The sequence below is a fragment of the Dermacentor andersoni genome, unplaced genomic scaffold, assembly GCF_023375885.2.
Source record: "Dermacentor andersoni unplaced genomic scaffold, qqDerAnde1_hic_scaffold ctg00000039.1, whole genome shotgun sequence".
NCBI classification, from domain to species: Eukaryota; Metazoa; Arthropoda; class Arachnida; order Ixodida; family Ixodidae; genus Dermacentor; species Dermacentor andersoni.
Genome location: NW_027314752.1, coordinates 21,248,818 through 21,257,739, shown reverse-complemented (window position 1 = coordinate 21,257,739; position 8,922 = coordinate 21,248,818).

Below are 8,922 nucleotides of genomic sequence, written 5' to 3'. Positions count from 1 at the left end.
AGTCTAGATGAATGCGTACGAGGAACTAACAATATATTTAAAGCCTAATACGAAAATCAGGCGAACACCTATCTGTGCTCCGAAATGAGAGCGGAAGAAAGTAGCGAACCCCGCCAATTCAGTCTAGATGAATGAGTATGAAGAACTAGCAATATATTTAAAGCCCAATAGGAAAATCAGGCGAACACCTATTTGTGCTCCGAAATGGGAGCGCAAGAAATTAGCGAACCCCGCCAATTCAGTCTAGATGAATGCGTACGAGGAACTAACAATATATTTAAAGCCTAATACGAAAATCAGGCGAACACCTATCTGTGCTCCGAAATGAGAGCGCAAGAAATTAGCTAACCCCGCCAATTCAGTCTAGATGAATGAGTATGAAGAACTAGCAATATATTTAAAGCCCAATACGAAAATCAGGCGAACACCCATCTGTGCTCCGAAATGGGCGCGCAAGAATGTAGCGAACCCCGCCAATTCAGTGCAGATGATTGAGTATGAGGAACAAACAATATATTTAAAGCCTAATACGAAAATCAGGCGAACACCTATCTGTGCTCCGAAATGAGAGCGGAAGAAAGTAGCGAACCCCGCCAATTCAGTCTAGATGAATGAATATGAAGAACTAGCAATATATTTAAAGCTCAATACGGAAATCAGGCGAACACCTATCTGTGCTCCGAAATTGGAGCGCAAGAAAGTAGCGAACCCCGCCAATTCAGTCTAGATGAATGAGTATCAGGAACAAGCAATATATATAAAGCCCAATACGAAAATCAGGCGAACACCTATCTGTGCTCCGAAATGGGAGCGCAAGAAAGTAGCGAACCCCGCCAATTCAGTCTAGATGAATGATTATGAAGAACTAGCAATATCTTTAAAGCCCAATACGAAAATCAGGCGAACACCTATCTGTGCTCCGAAATGGGAGCGCAAGAAAGTAGCGAACCCCGCCAATTCAGTGTAGATGAATGAGTATGAGGAACTAGCAATATATTTAAAGCCTAATACGAAAATCAGGCGAACACCTATCTGTGCTCCGATATGGGAGCGCAAGAAAGTAGCGAACCCCGCCAATTCAGTCTAGATGAATGAATATGAAGAACTAGCAATATATTTAAAGCTCAATACGGAAATCAGGCGAACACCTATCTGTGCTCCGAAATGGGAGCGCAAGAAAGTAGCGAACCCCGCCAATTCAGTCTAGATGAATGAGTATGAGGAACTAGCAATATAGAAAAGCCCAATACGAAAATCAGGCAAACACCTATCTGTGCTCCGAAAAGGGAGCGCAATAAATTAGCGAACCCCGCCAATTCAGTCTAGATGAATGCGTACGAGGAACTAGCAATATATTTAAAGCCTAATACGAAAATCACGCGAACACCTATCTGTGCTCCGAAATGAGAGCGCAAGAAATTAGCTAACCCCGCCAATTCAGTCTAGATGAATGAGTATGAAGAACTAGCAATATATTTAAAGCCCAATACGAAAATCAGGCGAACACCTATCTGTGCTCCGAAATGGGAGCGCAAGAAAGTAGCGAACCCCGCCAATTCAGTGTAGATGAATGAGTATGAGGAACTAGCAATATATTTAAAGCCTAATACGAAAATCAGGCGAACACCTATCTGTGCTCCGAAAAGGGAGCGCAATAAATTAGCGAACCCCGCCAATTCAGTCTAGATGAATGCGTACGAGTAACTAACAATATATTTAAAGCCTAATACGAAAATCAGGCGAACGCCTATCTGTGCTCCGAAATGAGAGCGGAAGAAAGTAGCGAACCCCGCCTATTCAGTCTAGATGAATGAGTATGAAGAACTAACAATATATTTCAAGCCCAATACGAAAATCAGGCGAACACCTATCTGTGCTCCGAAATGGGAGCGCAAGAAAGTAGCGAACCCCGCCAATTCAGTATAGATGAATGAGTATGAGGAACTAGCAATATATAAAAGCCCAATACGAAAATCAGGCAAACAGCTATCTGTGTTCCGAAATGAGAGCGCAAGAAATTAGCTAACCCCGCCAATTCAGTCTAGATGAATGAGTATGAAGAACTAGCAATATATTTAAAGCCCAATACGAAAATCAGGCGAACACCTATCTGTGCTCCGAAATGGGAGCGCAAGAAAGTAGCGAACCCCGCCAATTCAGTGTAGATGAATGAGTATGAGGAACTAGCAATATATTTAAAGCCTAATACGAAAATCAGGCGAACACCTATCTGTGCTCCGAAATTGGAGCGCAAGAAATTAGCGAACCCCGCCAATTCAGTCTAGATGAATGCGTACGAGGAACTAACAATATATTTAAAGCCTATTACGAAAATCAGGCGAACACCTATCTGTGCTCCGAAATGAGAGCGGAAGAAAGTAGCGAATCCCGCCAATTCAGTCTAGATGAATGAGTATGAGGAACTAGCAATATATTCAAAGCCCAATACGAAAATCAGGCGAACACCTATCTGTGCTCCGAAATGGGAGCGCAAGAAAGTAGCGAACCCCGCCAATTCAGTGTAGATGAATGAGTATGAGGAACAAACAATGTATTTAAAGCGCATTACGAAAATCAGGCGAACACCTATCTGTGCTCCGAAATGGGAGCGCAAGAAAGTTGCGAACCCCGCCAATTCAGTGTAGATGAATGAGTATGAGGAACTAGCAATATATTTAAAGCCTAATACGAAAATCAGGCGAACACCTATCTGTGCTCCGAAAAGGGAGCGCAATAAATTAGCGAACCCCGCCAATTCAGTCTAGATGAATGCGTACGAGGAACTAACAATATATTTAAAGCCTAATACGAAAATCAGGCGAACACCTATCTGTGCTCCGAAATGAGAGCGGAAGAAAGTAGCGAACCCCGCCAATTCAGTCTAGATGAATGAGTATGAAGAACTAGCAATATATTTAAAACCCAATACGAAAATCAGGCGAACACCTATCTGTGCTCCGAAATGGGAGCGCAAGAAAGTAGCGAACCCCGCCAATTCAGTGTAGATAAATGAGTATGAGGAACAAACAATATATTTAAAGCGCATTACGAAAATCAGGCGAACACCTATCTGTGCTCCGAAATGGGAGCGCAAGAAAGTAGCGAACCCCGCCAATTCAGTGTAGATGAATGAGTATGAGGAACTAGCAATATATTTAAAGCCTAATAAGAAAATCAGGCGAACACCTATCTGTGCTCCGAAATGGGAGCGCAAGAAAGCAGCGAATCCCGCCAATTCAGTGTAGATGAATGAGTATGAGGAACTAGCAATATATTTAAAGCCTAATACGAAAATCAGGCGAACACCTATCTGTGCTCCGAAATGGAAGCGTAAGAAATTAGCGAACCCCACCAATTCGGTCTAGATGAATGAGTATGAGGAACAAGCAATATATTTAAACCCTAATACGAAAATCAGGCGAACACCTATCTGTGCTCCGAAATGAGAGCGCAAGAAATTAGCTAACCCCGCCAATTCAGTCTAGATGAATGAGTATGAAGAACTAGCAATATATTTAAAGCCCAATACGAAAATCAGGCGAACACCTATCTGTGCTCCGAAATGGGAGCGCAAGAAAGTAGCGAACCCCGCCAATTCAGTGTAGATGAATGAGTATGAGGAACTAGCAATATATTTAAAGCCTAATACGAAAATCAGGCGAACATCTATCTGTGCTCCGAAATGAGAGCGGAAGAAAGTGGCGAACCTCGCCAATTCAGTATAGATGAATGAGTATGAGGAACTAGCAATATATAAAAGCCCAATACGAAAATCAGGCAAACACCTATCTGTGTTCCGAAATTAGAGCGCAAGAAATTAGCTAACCCCGCCAATTCAGTCTAGATGAATGAGTATGATGAACTAGCAATATATTTAAAGCCCAATACGAAAATCAGGCGAACACCTATCTGTGCTCCGAAATGGGAGCGCAAGAAAGTAGCGAACCCCGCCAATTCAGTGTAGATGAATGAGTATGAGGAACAAACAATATATTTAAAGCGCATTACGAAAATCAGGCGAACACCTATCTGTGCTCCGAAATGGGAGCGCAAGAAAGTAGCGAACCCCGCCAATTCAGTGTAGCTGAATGAGTATGAGGAACTAGCAATATATTTAAAGCCTAATACGAAAATCAGGCGAACATCTATCTGTGCTCCGAAATGAGAGCGGAAGAAAGTAGCGAACCCCGCCAATTCAGTATAGATGAATGAGTATGAGGAACTAGCAATATATAAAAGCCCAATACGAAAATCAGGCAAACACCTATCTGTGTTCCGAAATGAGAGCGCAAGAAATTAGCTAACCCCGCCAATTCAGTCTAGATGAATGAGTATGAAGAACTAGCAATATATTTAAAGCCCAATACGAAAATCAGGCGAACACCTATCTGTGCTCCGAAATGGGAGCGCAAGAAAGTAGCGAACCCCGCCAATTCAGTGTAGATGAATGAGTATGAGGAACTAGCAATATATTTAAAGCCTAATACGAAAATCAGGCGAACACCTATCTGTGCTCCGAAATTGGAGCGCAAGAAATTAGCGAACCCCGCCAATTCTCTCTAGATGAATGCGTACGAGGAACTAACAATATATTTAAAGCCTAATACGAAAATCAGGCGAACACCTATCTGTGCTCCGAAATGAGAGCGGAAGAAAGTAGCGAATCCCGCCAATTCAGTCTAGATGAAGGAGTATGAGGAACTAGCAATATATTCAAAGCCCAATACGAAAATCAGGCGAACACCTATCTGTGCTCCGAAATGGGAGCGCAAGAAAGTAGCGAACCCCGCCAATTCAGTGTAGATGAATGAGTATGAGGAACAAACAATGTATTTAAAGCGCATTACGAAAATCAGGCGAACACCTATCTGTGCTCCGAAATGGGAGCGCAAGAAAGTAGCGAACCCCGCCAATTCAGTGTAGATGAATGAGTATGAGGAACTAGCAATATATTTAAAGCCTAATACGAAAATCAGGCGAACACCTATCTGTGCTCCGAAAAGGGAGCGCAATAAATTAGCGAACCCCGCCAATTCAGTCTAGATGAATGCGTACGAGGAACTAACAATATATTTAAAGCCTAATACGAAAATCAGGCGAACACCTATCTGTGCTCCGAAATGAGAGCGGAAGAAAGTAGCGAACCCCGCCAATTCAGTCTAGATGAATGAGTATGAGGAACAAACAATATATTTAAAGCGCATTACGAAAATCAGGCGAACACCTATCTGTGCTCCGAAATGGGAGCGCAAGAAAGTAGCGAACCCCGCCAATTCAGAGTAGATGAATGAGTATGAGGAACTAGCAATATATTTAAAGCCTAATACGAAAATCAGGCGAACACCTATCTGTGCTCCGAAATGGGAGCGCAAGAAAGTAGCGAATCCCGACAATTCAGTGTAGATGAATGAGTATGAGGAACTAGCAATATATTTAAAGCCTAATACGAAAATCAGGCGAACACCTATCTGTGCTCCGAAATGGAAGCGTAAGAAATTAGCGAACCCCACCAATTCAGTCTAGATGAATGAGTATGAGGAACAAGCAATATATTTAAACCCTAATACGAAACTCAGGCGAACACCTATCTGTGCTCTGAAATGAGAGCGCAAGAAATTAGCTAACCCCGCCAATTCAGTCTACATGAATGAGTATGAAGAACTAGCAATATATTTAAAGCCCAATACGAAAATCAGGCGAACACCTATCTGTGCTCCGAAATGGGAGCGCAAGAAAGTAGCGAACCCCGCCAATTCAGTGTAGATGAATGAGTATGAGGAACAAACAATATATTTAAAGCGCATTACGAAAATCAGGCGAACACCTATCTGTGCTCCGAAATGGGAGCGCAAGAAAGTAGCGAACCCCGCCAATTCAGTGTAGATGAATGAGTATGAGGAACTAGCAATATATTTAAAGCCTAATACGAAAATCAGGCGAACACCTATCTGTGCTCCGAAATGGGAGCGCAAGAAAGTAGCGAATCCCGCCAATTCAGTGTAGATGAATGAGTATGAGGAACTAGCAATATATTTAAAGCCTAATACGAAAATCAGGCGAACACCTATCTGTGCTCCGAAATGGAAGCGTAAGAAATTAGCGAACCCCACCAATTCAGTCTAGATGAATGAGTATGAGGAACAAGCAATATATTTAAACCCTAATACGAAAATCAGGCGAACACCTATCTGTGCTCCGAAATGAGAGCGCAAGAAATTAGCTAACCCCGCCAATTCAGTCTAGATGAATGAGTATGAAGAACTAGCAATATATTTAAAGCCCAATACGAAAATCAGGCGAACACCTATCTGTGCTCCGAAATGGGAGCGCAAGAAAGTAGCGAACCCCGCCAATTCAGTGTAGATGAATGAGAATGAGGAACTAGCAATATATTTAAAGCCTAATACGAAAATCAGGCGAACACCAATCTGTGCTCCGAAATGGGAGCGCAAGAAATTAGCGAACCCCGCCAATTCAGTCTAGATGAATGCGCACGAGGAACTAACAATATATTTAAAGCCTAATACGAAAATCAGGCGAACACCTATCTGTGCTCCGAAATGAGAGCGGAAGAAAGCAGCGAACCCCGCCAATTCAGTCTAGATGAATGAGTATGAAGAACTAGCAATATATTTAAAGCCCAATACGAAAATCAGGCGAACACCTATTTGTGCTCCGAAATGGGAGCGCAAGAAATTACGCGAACCCCGCCAATTTAGTCTAGATGAATGCGTACGAGGAACTAACAATATATTTAAAGCCTAATACGAAAATCAGGCGAACACCTATCTGTGCTCCGAAATGAGAGCGCAAGAAATTAGCTAACCCCGCCAATTCAGTCTAGATGAATGAGTATGAAGAACTAGCAATATATTTAAAGCCCAATACGAAAATCAGGCGAACACCTATCTGTGCTCCGAAATGGGAGCGCAAGAAAGTAGCGAACACCGCCAATTCAGTGTAGATGAATGAGTATGAGGAACAAACAATATATTTAAAGCCTAATACGAAAATCAGGCGAACACCTATCTGCGCTCCGAAATGAGACCGGAAGAAAGTAGCGAACCCCGCCAATTCAGTCTAGATGAATGAATATGAAGAACTAGCAATATATTTAAAGCTCAATACGGAAATCAGGTGAACACCTATCTGTGCTCCGAAATGGGAGCGCAAGAAAGTAGCGAACCCCGCCAATTCAGTCTAGATGAATGAGTATCAGGAACAAGCAATATATATAAAGCCCAATACGAAAATCAGGCGAACACCTATCTGTGCTCCGAAATGAGAGCGCAAGAAATTAGCTAACCCCGCCAATTCAGTCTAGATGAATGAGTATGAAGAACTAGCAATATATTTAAAGCCCAATACGAAAATCAGGCGAACACCTATCTGTGCTCCGAAATGGGAGCGCAAGAAAGTAGCGAACACCGCCAATTCAGTGTAGATGAATGAGTATGAGGAACAAACAATATATTTAAAGCCTAATACGAAAATCAGGCGAACACCTATCTGCGCTCCGAAATGAGACCGGAAGAAAGTAGCGAACCCCGCCAATTCAGTCTAGATGAATGAATATGAAGAACTAGCAATATATTTAAAGCTCAATACGGAAATCAGGCGAACACCTATCTGTGCTCCGAAATGGGAGCGCAAGAAAGTAGCGAACCCCGCCAATTCAGTCTAGATGAATGAGTATCAGGAACAAGCAATATATTTAAAGCCTAATACGAAAATCAGGCGAACATCTATCTGTGCTCCGAAATGAGAGCGGAAGAAAGTAGCGAACCTCGCCAATTCAGTATAGATGAATGAGTATGAGGAACTAGCAATATATAAAAGCCCAATACGAAAATCAGGCAAACACCTATCTGTGTTCCGAAATTAGAGCGCAAGAAATTAGCTAACCCCGCCAATTCAGTCTAGACGAATGAGTATGATGAACTAGCAATATATTTAAAGCCCAATACGAAAATCAGGCGAACACCTATCTGTGCTCCGAAATGGGAGCGCAAGAAAGTAGCGAACCCCGCCAATTCAGTGTAGATGAATGAATATGAAGAACTAGCAATATATTTAAAGCTCAATACGGAAATCAGGCGAACACCTATCTGTGCTCCGAAATGGGAGCGCAAGAAAGTAGCGAACCCCGCCAATTCAGTCTAGATGAATGAGTATGAGGAACTAGCAATATAGAAAAGCCCAATACGAAAATCAGGCAAACACCTATCTGTGCTCCGAAAAGGGAGCGCAATAAATTAGCGAACCCCGCCAATTCAGTCTAGATGAATGCGTACGAGGAACTAGCAATATATTTAAAGCCTAATACGAAAATCACGCGAACACCTATCTGTGCTCCGAAATGAGAGCGCAAGAAATTAGCTAACCCCGCCAATTCAGTCTAGATGAATGAGTATGAAGAACTAGCAATATATTTAAAGCCCAATACGAAAATCAGGCGAACACCTATCTGTGCTCCGAAATGAGAGCGCAAGAAATTAGCTAACCCCACCAATTCAGTCTAGATGAATGAGTATGAAGAACTAGCAATATATTTAAAGCCCAATACGAAAATCAGGCGAACACCTATCTGTGCTCCGAAATGGGAGCGCAAGAAAGTAGCGAACCCCGCCAATTCAGTGTAGATGAATGAGTATGAGGAACAAACAATATATTTAAAGCGCATTACGAAAATCAGGCGAACACCTATCTGTGCTCCGAAATGGGAGCGCAAGAAAGTAGCGAACCCCGCCAATTCAGTGTAGCTGAATGAGTATGAGGAACTAGCAATATATTTAAAGCCTAATACGAAAATCAGGCGAACATCTATCTGTGCTCCGAAATGAGAGCGGAAGAAAGTAGCGAACCCCGCCAATTCAGTATAGATGAATGAGTATGAGGAACTAGCAATATATAAAAGCCCAA